This window comes from Cuculus canorus, chromosome 3, assembly GCF_017976375.1.
Source record: "Cuculus canorus isolate bCucCan1 chromosome 3, bCucCan1.pri, whole genome shotgun sequence".
Classification (NCBI taxonomy): domain Eukaryota; kingdom Metazoa; phylum Chordata; class Aves; order Cuculiformes; family Cuculidae; genus Cuculus; species Cuculus canorus.
The window spans coordinates 49,504,189-49,518,158 of NC_071403.1; positions in this window are offsets into that span (position 1 = coordinate 49,504,189).

Here is a 13,970-nt window from a genome sequence, read left to right on the forward strand (position 1 = left end):
AGACCACCAGGAGGGTCAGGAAGCTAGAGCAAATGCCACATTAGGAGAGAATGAAAGGATTAAGTCTGTTAGACTGATAAAAAAAAAAAAAAAGTCCATGGAGCAGGGAAGTCATGCCAATACCTGCAAAATAAAATGTTTTAATAATGATCCTTGACAATTTTGATCATTCAGAAGGCACTGAATAAGGCTTTTTAACAGATGTACATAGCAGAAGGTCAAGAGGCAGTGGTCTTTAATAGCAACAGGGGAGGTTCTGATACAACCCAAGGAAAAGCTTTTCCATTATGAAGATGGTCAAGCAGTGGAGCAGGTTCCCCAGAGAAGCTGTGCAGTCTCCATACCTTTCCAAGGTCCCATGGGATAAAGACCTTAGCAAGCTATTCAGCCAGCAGTAGACCCTGCTTTAAGCCAGAGGTTGGACTAGAGAGCTCTGGAGGTTTCCAAGCTCTCCTTTGGAAAACTTCTGAAATACTGTCTTTATTAAAAATCCTCCAGGATGTTGTAGCTTTCCTTTCAAGTGAAGTTGAAGCAAGTCTCATTTTTGTTATTAAAATGGATGGAATACCACACTGCACAAGAAAAAGCTTTGAAAAAACCTGTTTTGTGATTGGCCTCAAAGTGACCGCAAAACTGCTATGCAGTTGGCTTTTGCATGGCTCGACCCAATCACTTCACTCAGTACAAGTGGACATGTGTTCAAAAATAGCTTTCTTACCCTCAGTTGGAACATGGTCATGTGCAAGATCGAACAGCAAGTTAACATCAAGACAACGTGTCAGCCCACAACACTTTGTAAAGAAGTTTTTAGCTAACAACTACATCTTCCCAGAGATCAAGTCAGCATGCAAAGGAACCTGTTTTCTGTTGGCAGATGATGTGAAAGCAAAAATGACAGAGATCCCCAACAGTCTTTGGAATTGCTTTGAACATTGACAGCACTGTATGCAGCTGTGTGTCAGCTCAAAGGGAACTATTTTGAAGGTGATCATAGTTGATTGTCTTAATTTTATAAATAAAAAGTCACAGGCATAGGCTTCTTTTTTGTCTGACATCATAAGTTATGCCAGTGAAAGAAGAGGAAGAGTAAAAAAAGAAGAAAGAAAAGAAAAGGAGGAGTAGAATTTACACTTGCAAGTATATACACAAAGCCTTTACTTTAAAAGTTCAGAGCCTGAATTTGAAACTAAGTGGTTCCCCTCCCCTATATTTAGCCTGTTTGCTGTAGGTCTGTAATAAACATTTAAGCAAACACATATACCACTTAAAGAGTTTAGGTAACAAAGCCTTTTAGCAACCCTTTTTAATTACAGCAGTAGAAAAAAAAGCATAGGAGCACTGTACATCCCTGATCTCACAAGGATATAACTATCATCCAAGAATAAGAAAGAGGCTACAGAATGAATAACATAATACAACTCTGATTACAACTATATGTTCTAAATTAAGCAAGCATACAAATGAAGTAATATCAAAACAGTACTAATGCAGAAACACTGGTTCATGATGAAGTGGCGTTGCCCCACATGACTTTCCAATTCAATGACTTGCACTATTACTCATAGCGTACCAAAGCTGGGAGATTGCTCACTGTGTTGTGGAGCAGAATAAGCAACAGCTTGCTGTACAACATAAGCTTTCTGTGGTTCCAATGCTCTGCACAATTGCTAAAATTCATACCAGAAACTTCAATTTTGCAAATAAGATCCCACTTGTTTTCCAACATATCAATGAATTTTATGTGGCAATTGCAACCACGAGGCCCATTTCCTGTGTAGATGCAAACACCTAGCTTTACAGTTATAAGAGAAAAGCAAGACTGGATAGATCTTTAATCTGCCACTTAGTGAGGGTTGTTTTTTCCATAAGAGGAGGTAAGATAGGTATTCCTGCCTTTTTCCTACATCTGACAAGTTCAAATATACACTTAATAATAGATCAAACAAATGTCATACTGGCAAATGACTTTAAGAAATTCTACATCCAAGTAGGTAATCCCCTTTTGTTTCTTCTCAGCAGAAAAAAAAACATTCAAGTGTCAAATTCGAAACCATATGCAGGTGTCAGGAGAGAGCTGCTTGGGTGCAGAGAACACTACAACTGTTACTAGCCACTTGTAGCTTCAGGTAAAGAGGATGCCACTAAGTTTTCTTTGTGAGAACCCTCTCCACCTTTTTGAATGCACAACTACAGGTCATCCTCCATGCGCACTGCCAGGCTCTACTTTTTTTTTTTTTTTTAGCGCACTTTTAAAGCGTTCCTTACATTTTGACTGAACTTTACTATATTTCTCTCCTCTGGCCTTCTTCACTAACTTTACCTCATGTTTCTCTTTCTGTCTGCATTTTCAATTGCCATTCTTCCCTCAATATAACCATTATAAAAGCTCTTGATTTGTAACTAGGAGTATAGAAATAAATTTTCTATTGATCTTTCTCCGAGTTTGTTACAGAAACACATTAATTTAAGGAGCTCTTTTTCAAGCATTTACAAATTTCAGAGACTTGTGATCACCTTTTATTTTTTTGTGGCAGTGCTGCAGAACAAGAAGGCAGAGGAAGTACTGTACACATTTGTCTTGGTCCATCTACAAGAGACCCTCTAAACCAAATTAAAACAGTCCAGGTTATAGAATAGATACTTACCTGCCAGGTAAGTATCACACATGGCCAAGACCAAAAGCAGGATCAGACCACATTAGATTATTAGATGTAATCACATATCAGTTGTGATAGCCTATTAATTGGGAACCTTTAGCACTCTGTTCCTTATGGTCAAGCTTGACTTACTCTAAGAATCTTGTGCTCATCCCAGCGTGATAGTGTCAGACTCTCTCAGAACAAGACTACAGAAATCCTCTCAAGACTACCTTATTGGAAAAACAGGTTCAAAGGCAATTGAAGCTTTAAACTAAAGGCCAGCTTCTCCTCTCTGATGCACACTTCGTACGTCTGTGTTGATTTCAAGTGGAATTGCTTTAATCAGTAAAACAGAAGATAGACACTTAAAAAATACCTTCAAGTAGCATTTCTCAGGTATGGATAACCTGATGCAAGTGTATTGGCAATAGAAGTCACATCTAAAGCGGCATTTCCAATATCACTAAAATAAACTCAGCCAGGAAGAATCTCCTAATGCTTTTCTTGTTCTGCATGGAGCAATAATCTTGAAATTTGAACCTTATGTCATCCTGTTTCTGATTACAGTCTACAATTACATGGTAGAGTGATCATTGTTTCCTGTAGTCACCATTTAGTTCTGCTCCTAATAAGACAGTTCTTTTAAAATACAGGTCAGATAATGGTTTTGCAGCAGCAACTTTTGCATGCTTAATGTTTTAATGTAACAGAGGAACTACAAGGATATACCATCCTTATGGACTCAGCCTGCAAATACCATAAAATACATGGCAAATATTTTCTCAACAATTCCAACTAGGAACATATCCATTTTATGTTTGAGGGAAACTCAACCTAAAACAAAATTATTAATAGTTTCTCAATAGATATATCTAAAAATACACTTTCTTGACTAATTAAATTCCAGTACTAAAACTAGTACTTAAACAATATACTGAAGTATTTCAAGGAAAACTCAAGGAGGATTCAATGATAAGTTTTGGACATTGTGAAGAGCAAAAGAGTGCTTATTTGGAGTGGTGTTGTTTGCAGAGTAACAAGCAAACTTAGGGTAAAAAAGCCCAAAGTGAGAACATGAGAGATGACAGACCGATTAATTTTTAATTTTAAAAAAAAAAAAAAGGAAAAAAATGTTTACCAGGTGGCTTATGTTTCATTTGCTATAAAGGTTGGCAGCAAGGAGAATAGGCTTTGATCAGCAATTTGAACCATTCCTCCATATTATACTACTTTCTCTATCCTGCTCATACATACCAAATCTCTAACTTGCAAAGATGAGCCTGCAAAACCAGAGTACTTGCTCCCAGTCTGCTAAGAACCTCATTACAGAGCAAAACAAGAGTAAGCACAAGACACTGAGCCATTTCCATCATTTCTCTCTTTACTATGTCAGAAAATGAGCAATTTTGGTTGCAGATTTATTTAACTCAGGCTTAACAAATGAGACCTAGACTATCACATTCATTATCTTAAAAGTTTAGATAGACAGGAAATCAACATTTTAGCCAACGCTTAAGAATATTGTTTCTATTAAATATAAGAATGCAAAATACTATAGGGGAGAGAATAAAATCAGCATGTGAATCTCCTGGGCTTAGGTCTTTGCCATAGGTGTATATATGGAACTGGACAAGTTTTTCTGCAGCGGTGGTCCAGATTCACCACATGCAGCTATCAGAATACAGATGCCAGTCACAATCTGTAGAAGACCGGAAATGAAGGAATAGCCAAGTTTTGTTTCATGCCTATGAAAACTGTCTGCAATGCTTAATCAACTACTGACAAAAAACTGTTAAGGAAGTCCCCAGAGGTGAAATGTACCTTCTATTTACAGTGACAGTTTTCTCATCATGTTCAGCTGTTAAGCTTGATTTTCCAGTTTCAGAACTTCTTTTCTGTGAAGTTATGACCTCGTCACTGTCGTATCAATTGCATTGTTTTTTTGGTCCAAAAAACCAGAAATCTTATCTCTTCCATTACTTTCAGTAAAGATTAATTCCAGTTAGTGGAGTAAATTATTTCCTTTCACTCACTTCCTCTGTTAGATCCTGAACAGCGAGGCCCAGCTGATTAGCAAATCACACAGCAATAGGAGAGATGCAAGTCTGCATTAGCACAGGCTACACAGAAATTAATCCGTTTTCTTCACAAATACACACTTACACTTCACAAAAGAATGGGTTAGTCTGAATGAAAGGCTTGTACTCAAAAAGTTAAATGAAAACAAGCAGGACAGAGGTGATTACATGTAGACACACAAGGTGTTGAATGGCATAAAAGTCCAAGGAATAAGTCCAGCTTACCTGGGCTTATAAGTAAAATCCTGTAAACAAATCACTAGCTACTTGCCACTTCTGCAGAAGAAACTTACATAATTATGTTTTCTTTATCCTTCTATTTTACTTGCATTCCAAACTGATTACTGAAAATATACTAGAATTACATTACTTGCTATTTACACTATAAATTGTATTTTGAAATAGTACACGTTCATAGCATGGCAGATAGTTTTTTGTGTAAGTCAGATTTCCTCCAGATGCCCTAATAACAACTACTTAATCAAGAGTATATGGTTGGGGTAAAACAAGAAAAAATAATGGGGCTTCTTGCGTAAAACGTTGAAACTCTGCATGAGGAAACTATCATCCTTCCGAATGTTGTCAGACAGCACTATCAGTATGCTTCAATCAAGGCATGAGCACATATTTACTAGTTTTTGTGATTGTTTAGATCACCTGCAAGACTAGTACATCAGAACTAAAACAAAGGAATATTAGCAAATGTCTTTCTTACCCCTTCAAGAACCAGAGTTACCGTCCAAGCTCACAAAGAAAATTCAAACATTTAATAAAGAAAATTGCACAGAAAATATTTTTCAAGTATCACACTATATGCAGGTCAATTAGATATCCTCCTCTTTTGAAAGTGTAGGCAGAAAAGGTTAAGGAGAACCCCTGATATAGCAGAAGATGACAGTGTGGCACACATGGAGCTTGACAGGAAGAAATCCAGACACCTCTGGTGTGTGCAGAATCCTCTGCCCACTAAAGTTAAGTGGTTAAGAATGTCTAAAGATACCTCTTAAATCTTTTGGATAACTGAAGGATTAAGAGTCCACAGACACACTCCTTATACATCTTTGTTGTCTCTCAGCCAGTTACTACCATAAGACAGTAACTAGCAAAAATTATTTGGAAAATGCATCCAGGGAGAGAAATTCTTGCCACTTCAGTATAGTTACATTTAACACTCTGAACTTGATGCTTATTTGACTGTCATTAGCTACATTTGTGTTTGTGTTATTACAGTTACAGATTTTCATTATGAAGGATAGCTATAAACTCTGCAAACTAAAAGTAGTGTGTGGGTATGCAAAACATCACCAAAGCTGTAGCACAGGAGGTTCTTAGTCAGAGCTACTAAACTCAGCTGAGTTGAGCAGATACAGTTACTCAGGTGTGCCAACACCAGTTCTCAAACTCTTGCAGCCACCAGGGGTAAATTAACTCCTTCCATGCATTCAGATTACTTAACTCTCCAGAGGCAGATCCCTGGATTCAGAATTCGGCTCAGAAGGATGACAGACTTGGTAGCTGGCTGACTTAGATCCAGCAGAGCTTAGAAATAACATTACTATGTGCATCTTTAGATCTGTCAAACACAAAAGCAAGAAGATACCTTCTAGATCTGAGTGGTCCCCAAAACAGTCTAGTTAAACTAGCACGATACTTTAGTTCATTTCCTTCTCTGTCTCACTTAAAGCTCTGATCTCTGTGCAGGGAAAAGGCTGTTAACAGAAAGTGCGTGTAAAGTATTCCGTGAAAACTTGAGGGAAATTTTTATTCTTTAGTTTGTTGGGGTTTTTTTGTCTGGTTTTTTTTTTTTCCTGATACATTGAAACAGGTACAAAGTTGCATTTTCTCCCAATAATGTATGTAGCATTTGGAGGAAAAAGTCCCTCAAAATAGTTTAGGGCCTAACTAATTTTGAAAACAACTCACTATAAGAAACAAAAAAATGAGAAACAAAAAACCTTATGCAATTTCTAGTTTCCCAGTCCAAGACTGTGCTTGCCCAAACACAAGCTATACAGAAACTACCCTTGTGGTTAGCCCCAACAACCATCCTCTTGTAACCATTAAATGCAGGACTGCATAAAATAATATTGGGAACAGAATATTAGCTGCCAGTACCTGAACTAATGGAACTGTACATTGTTGGGGAAAGAAACCAATAGTTCATACTACCTCTGTAGGAATTCTAATACTTACTTAACAATATAGTCTGAACCATGGTTTGCTTTATCTTTGATACAGGACAACTTGTAATACACCTAGCCTTTTTAAGTAAATACCTTTTGCTAATGATGTATGCTTTGTTGAGCTCGATATCCTCAAGTATGTTCCACTTTTGAATGTTAGGCTCTTAAAATTTAGACTTAAGGGAATTAATAGCCTTAGTGCAAAGTAATGAGAGGTATATGACCCATATGTCCTTTCAATTCCCTATAAAACTACAGAATTACAGGGTAAAAAATATTACTGCTACAAGGATTTAAACATTGAGAAACTTTATATTCACTTATTCTTACAATAAGTTCTTACACTTGTTCTTCAGTGTAATCAAGTAATTATGTTGGGTGTTTTTACGCAGTAATAACAGGTAGATGTTACACTAGTCAGAACTTGTGGAATAAGGTTTTAAAAATCTTTTTGTCAGTTTATTAGAAGCCTTTATAACTGTGAAGTCTGGACTGTTGATTCCCAAAGGTTTCTGAAAAGCAAGACACAGAAATCTTGTTGAGCTTGATGTGTTTTATAGCAGTCACTCTCTTTAAGAGAGAGTCTTAAGATACTGACACTGGTATAGTCTTCATGTCTTAACTGAAACATTATTTTGCTTAAGTAATGGTAGTACTACAGGAACATGAACATTAAAGAACATTTTGTATCATCAGATCTGTTCTTGATATGAATGCATTATTCGAAGAATTGCTCTCACTAAGCAGTGATGGAACTAGCCTAAGTCCCTCAGAAGTTGCTAAATCATAGAATCACTAGGGACCCACTGGGTCATCGAGTCCAACCATTCCTAACACTCCCTAAACCATGCCCCTCAGCACCTCATCCACCACCCATCCCTTAAACACCTGAAGGGAAGGTGACTCGACCACCTCCCTGGGCAGCCTCTGCCAGTGCCCCATGACCCTTTCTGTGAAAAATTCTTCCCGATGTCCAGCCTGAAGCTCTCCTGGCGCAGCTTGAGGCCATTCCCCCTTGTCCGGTCCCGTGTCACTTGGGAGAAGAGGCCAGCACCCTCCTCTCCACAACCTCCTTTCAAGTAGTTGTAGAGAGAAATAAGGTCTCCCCTCAGCCTCCTCTTCCCCAGGCTAAACAACCCCAGCTCTCTCAGCCGCTCCTTGTAAGACTTGTTCTCCAGCCCCCTCACCAGCTTCGTTGCTCTTCTCTGGACACGCTCCAGAGCCTCAACATCATTCTGGTGGTGAGGGGCCCAGAACTGAACACAGTACTCGAGGTGCGGTCTCACCAGTGCTGAGTACAGAGGGAGAATAACCTCCCTGGACCTGCTGGTCACACCATTTCTGATACAAGCCAAGATGTCGTTGGCCTTCTTGGCCACCTGGGCACACTGCTGGCTCATGTTCAGTCAGCTGTCAACCAACACCCCCAGGTCCTTCTCCTCTAGGCAGCTTTCTAGCCAGACTTCTCCTAGTCTGTAGCACTGCATAGGGTTGTTGTGCCCCAAGTGCAGGACCTGGCATTTGGCCTTGTTAAACCTCATGCCATTGGCCTCAGCCCAGCTGTCCAGCATGTTCAGATCCTTTTGCAGAGCCTCCCTACCCTCCAGGAGATCCACACTTCCACCCAGCTTAGTGTCATCTGCAAACTTGCTGAGGGTGCACTCAATGCCTTCATCCAGGTCATTGATAAAGATGTTGAACAGGGATGGACCAAGTACCAAGCCCTGGGGAACCCCACTTGTAACTGGCCTCCAGCTGGAGTTCATTCCATTTACCACCACTCTCTGGGCCCGGCCATCCAACCAGTTTTCAACCCAGGAGAGTGTGCGCCTCTTCAGGCCAGAGGCTGACAGTTTCTGAAGCAGAATGCTGTGAGAAACTGTGTCAAAGGCTCTACCGAAGTCCAAGAAGACTACATCCACAGCCTTTCCCTCACCCAGCAGTCGAGGCACTTAGTCACAGAAGGTGATCAGGTTAGTTTGGTAAGACTTGCCTTTCATGAACCCGTGTTGACTGGGCCTGGTCACCCAGTTCTCTTGCATGTGCTTCATGTTAGCACTCAAGATCACCTGTTGCATGACTTTCCCTGGCAGTGAGGTCAGACTGACAGGCCTGTAGTTCCCTGGATCCTCCCTGCAACCCTTCTTGTAGATGGGCACAACATTAGCCAGCCTCCAGTCTAGTGGAACTTCCTCAGTCAGCCAAGACCACTGGTTGATATCCCAAGGAGGAGGCAAGAAATGATGCAGAAAGTGTAAGAAGGTGCAGAGCAAGACTTGACAGCTATGCTTTTGCTTTCCCTTCTTTTCCTTTCAGTTTCTCTTTCTCTTCTTTATTTTTCTCTCACTCTTTGCCTAGCACTGCAGCAAACGTTTGCCCTGATGCCACAATGGCATCAGGAGATCTGAAAATTAAACAGACTGAGCAGCCAAAGACCATCTAAGTGGATGGGCACAACATTAGCCAGCCTCCAGTCCAGTGGAACTTCCCCAGTCATCCAGGACCGCTGGAAGATGATGGAAAGGGGTTTGGAAAGTACATCCGCCAGCTCCTTTAATACTCTCGGGTGGATCTCATCCGGCCCCATAGATTTGTGGGTGTCTAGCTGGGCAAGCAAGGCTCTAACGACCTCCTCTTGGATCATGGGAGCCTCATTCTGCTCCTCTAACTCTTGGGTTTGTACACAGGGGGAACAACTTCCCTTACTATTAAAGACTGCGGCAAAGAAAGCATTAAGTACCTCAGCCTTGTCTTCATCCCTTGTCACTGTTGTTCCTTCTGCATCTAATATGATGCATTCAGAAGCACAGTAGGGCAGAGCAGAGGCAAAGTTGGGACGTTTGTGGAGCTTTTCAGCTTGACAGCAAAGCAATATTACAATAATGTTTTTAGTAGGTGCCTCCCCAAATTCCTTGTAGAACAAGATGTAAAAAGGAAAAATAGAGCTTTTCTCTTCAGAACAGAACTGAGCCATCGGTGGAATAAACTGTTATGAGGCAGGTAATCCTTTGCAGTCTCATGCTTACTTTGCAAAATTCACCAACAAGATTATATAACTTAAAACATCTGCATTCACTCATGACCAAATTCAGCATTTCAGTTTCATATACATCTTTTCTTGTGCAATTAAACTGACAAGAGGCTAACCTACAATCCGCAAAAAAGTCAATCTCTTGAATGTCTGATCTAAAACCATTCTGATGATTGGACAGAGAGAAGTGAAATGCAAAAAATTGACAAAGCATAAATAATTAAAAGCATAATGTATTAATAACTGTTGCTTGAGTTTAAAAAAATATTCAAATGCTATCTTGCCTTGATTTTTCTGTATTGAAGTCCATACAGAGAGAAATACTAAGTTAGGTACTCATGTCCTTCAGAAATGAGATACTGAGAGGGCTGTTTCTGACAAAAGCTTCCATAAGCCTCAGTTTCCTAGCATGACAATATTTACTAAATTCATTACAACTACATCCCCAGAGGAAAATTTGCACCAGCAGCTGCCTTACAAAACTGCTCTTGGCTCCTCACTTCTCTGTGCCACAGCTTGTAGCCCCTTCCCAACTTTGTCATGCTTCTTTACCATCAAAACATTTCTCCAAAGGCTTCATGAAGGAGATACAGCTCTGTGGAGCTTGATCAAGCTGCTATGAACTACAGGTAAGCCAGCGCAGCAGGCAGCTCTGCACGCACCCAGCCTCGTACATCCAGCTGCAAACCCAGAGCCAAGTAACTCCAAGGGCAGTTTTGAAAGTGGAAAAGCTGCAGGTAAAAGAATTTGTGTTTTGGCTCTGGGCTTAGCCTGCACTTAAAACCCTGTGTGAGAAATGTCCTTGTAACCAAAGGAAAGAGATTCAGATAGATTTTTTTCATGAAGCACATTTCATTCACATCCATGCATGAACAGGTGTCCCACCAAGTAGGCGCACACTGGTATACACTTAGTGCACTATTTGTTCCTAACCCCTTGACCAGATTGTCCCTCCCTTATTTCCCCAATGGCTGGGTACTAGCCTATCTGACACTCCCAACCAGCCTAGCAAGTCTCCAGATCCTGTTCACATCTCCCACTATATCTCCCCAGTCACCCCCTCACCTTATCTAGACACTTCCTTCCATGTTTTTTTTGTTCCTTACAACTCTTTAGGCTTCCCTCTTTAACTGCCTATGGGTTTGCACTGTTATTACCACGTGTTGTGAAAGGATAGCATCATTCTGTGTTTTGATCTTTGACTGCAGACCTAACTTAGGTGAGGTGCGAAGTTTTGGGTGTTTTGGTCTCTGGTCCTTATCAGGAAAAATTCAGTAGCTATACTGCAAACCTAACATTTATTTTCATAACACTTATAGGCACTTCCCCCCCCCCCCCCGTCAGCCCCACATCTCCATGGATGCAGACCCTTAGAACAAGCCTGGCATCTCTTCATCAGCTAATGTCGGGCCGTACCGTTGCTCATAGTTCAGGACTGTGATTGCAGCGGGCTGACAATTCCGGCTCTTTCCCTTGGAGGCACAGCACCTCTCCTCCTCTCCAGCCCCATGGGCGCCAGCTGTGCTTTGCCCTGAGAGCCCCGAGGACCCGTTCTGGCGCTGAGCAATCGCTCCCCCTGGTGGCCGCACGGGGGAGCACCCATAGCGGGCGTCTTTTTCTCTGGAGTGAAATGACGTTTCCTTCCTCTCTCCGTAGCAGTCCCTGCTATTCCCTACTATTTATAGGCTGGAGAAATGGGCCTATGAGAACCTCATGAGGTTCAACAAGGCCAAGTGCAAGGTCCTGCACCTGGGTCAGGGCAATCCCCCGTTTCAATACAGGATGGGGATGTTGTGATTGAGAGCAGCCCTGCAGAGAAGGACTTGGGGGTGCTGGTTGATGAGAAGCTCAACATGAGCCATCAATGTGCGCTCACAGCCCAGAGGGCCAACCGCGTCCTGAGCTGCATACAGAGCAGTGTGGCCAGCAGGTCGAGGGAGGTGATTCTGCCCCTCTTCCTCTCTTGTGAGACGCTCATCTGGAGTATTGTGTCCAGTTCTGAAATCCTTAACATAGGAAGGATATGGAGCTATTGGAATGGGTCCAGAGAAGGGCTACAAAGATGATCAGAGCACTGGAGCACCCCCCATATGAGGACAGGCTGACAGAGTTGGGGTTGTTCAGCCTGGAGAAGAGAAGGCTCTGAGAACTTACTGCGACCTTCCAGTACCTGGAGGGGCTACAAGAAAGCTGGGGAGGGACTGTTTACAAAGGCTTGTAGTGATAGGACTAGGGGCAATGGGTATAAACTGGAGAGAGACAGATTTAGGCTAGACATGAGGAAGAATTTCTTTACGATGAGAGTAGTGAGGCGCTGTCACAGGTTGCCCAGGGAAGCTGTGGCTGCCCCATCCCTGGAGGTGTTCAAGGCCAGGTTGGATGGGGCCTTGGGCAGCCTGGTCTAGTGGGATGTCTCTGCCCAGGACAGGGGGTTATAGAACTGGATGATCTTTAAGGTCCCTTCCAACCCAAACTATTCTGTGATTCCTTATTTCCCTGCCCAAATAAGCCCCTCCACACACAATACTGGGAGAACAATTTTGCCTACAGCCAGGAAACAGCTCCACAAAATGCCCGCAGGAAAAACCTGGAAGGACTGTTCCTCCCTGCTTACCCACAGGTGTTGAGCCTCCTTCACTCCAAATTCCAAAAATCCTTACATCCTCTCCAAAGGCATGGCTTTAACAATGGTTAGTTAAACATTAGCAGACCAGCTAAGTACATTTATTTTTCAGACCCTCCCTTCCATTTCCCCCAGGTGGAAGTGATTTAAAAGAGAGCAATATCTATCCCACTGAAGATTTAGACTAATAAAGTATTGCTTTTACTTATGTACTGCTAATTGTATATGCCACATGAAAACAAAAGCCAGATTATTTGCAAGAGATTTGCACTTAAGCTATGGTCTTCACTTATTTTATTCAGTATAGGTATTCCAACTCAGCTGAAGTCTATGTGCATTTGCTTTGGTTTAATAACAAGATTACACTGAGCATGCTGTGCGTTCTGAGGACCAGAACTTGTGAACTCAGCTTTTGTCTGTCAACCACTGTGTTTGTACAAAGCTCTGTTGAAACCACCAAGCCGCAAACCACCTCTGCTAGACGTATCCATAAATGACTAGGGGATAATGCAGGGTAAATGATGCAAAGTAGGTAAGAAATGGGAAACTAATAGTCCATTAGTACATTTATAAACCCATTCTTTCTTAATTTTAATGCCTCGATTTCCTCCTATAATTTTTCTCACATTATGATCTGATTCAGACATAGGCTACCGAAGGACTGGGATAATGATAGCTTCTCACTCAGCATACAGAGACAGGACTCCAGCCTTAATATTGGCCTCTCAAAGCTCCTAGTCATTAGCACTTCAGACTTCTCTATTCAACTCTAAACCCCTTGATTTAGCATCAAGTAGAGCTGAAACTGTAATATAATATAACCAAGTGGAGGGTTTAGATGGATTAAGTACATCGTAACCACAAGCCTGTCAGCTGTAGCACCTGTATGTACTTAATAAGTTCTGAGAATCCTATAGTTAAAGCACTAATTTTAATAAAGGAAATCCAGACACTAGTCACTTCTGCCCAGTGATATCTCATGGTAGTGTGGCAAATGATGGTCTAGTGCACAATAAGAAAGAAAAAAACAAGTTCTTTGTATTTTAAAACCCCAACAAGTTTTAGTTAGTGCTAGAAAAGTGGAAACAGTAGTAAAAGTTGAAAAAAAAAAAAGAATCATTAATCACAAATGCTATCTTAGGCAAACATAGAAAGGAAACAAACAAACCTATGCTATGGTCCAAAAAAAATATCCCCAAATAGATAAATATGTAATTGTGAATTTAATAACTAGTCAAAAAGTAATATATGGCAATCAGATCTGCTAGGCCTACTGTAGCACTGGTGATATTTACTATCAATCTGATTTCTGAATATTTAGTTGAAAAAACTTTTGAAAGAGAAAAGGAAGTACAAGATGTCTCTGACTCAAGATGCTTGTCTTATTCCAGAATAGCTCTGGACAAATTAAAAAAA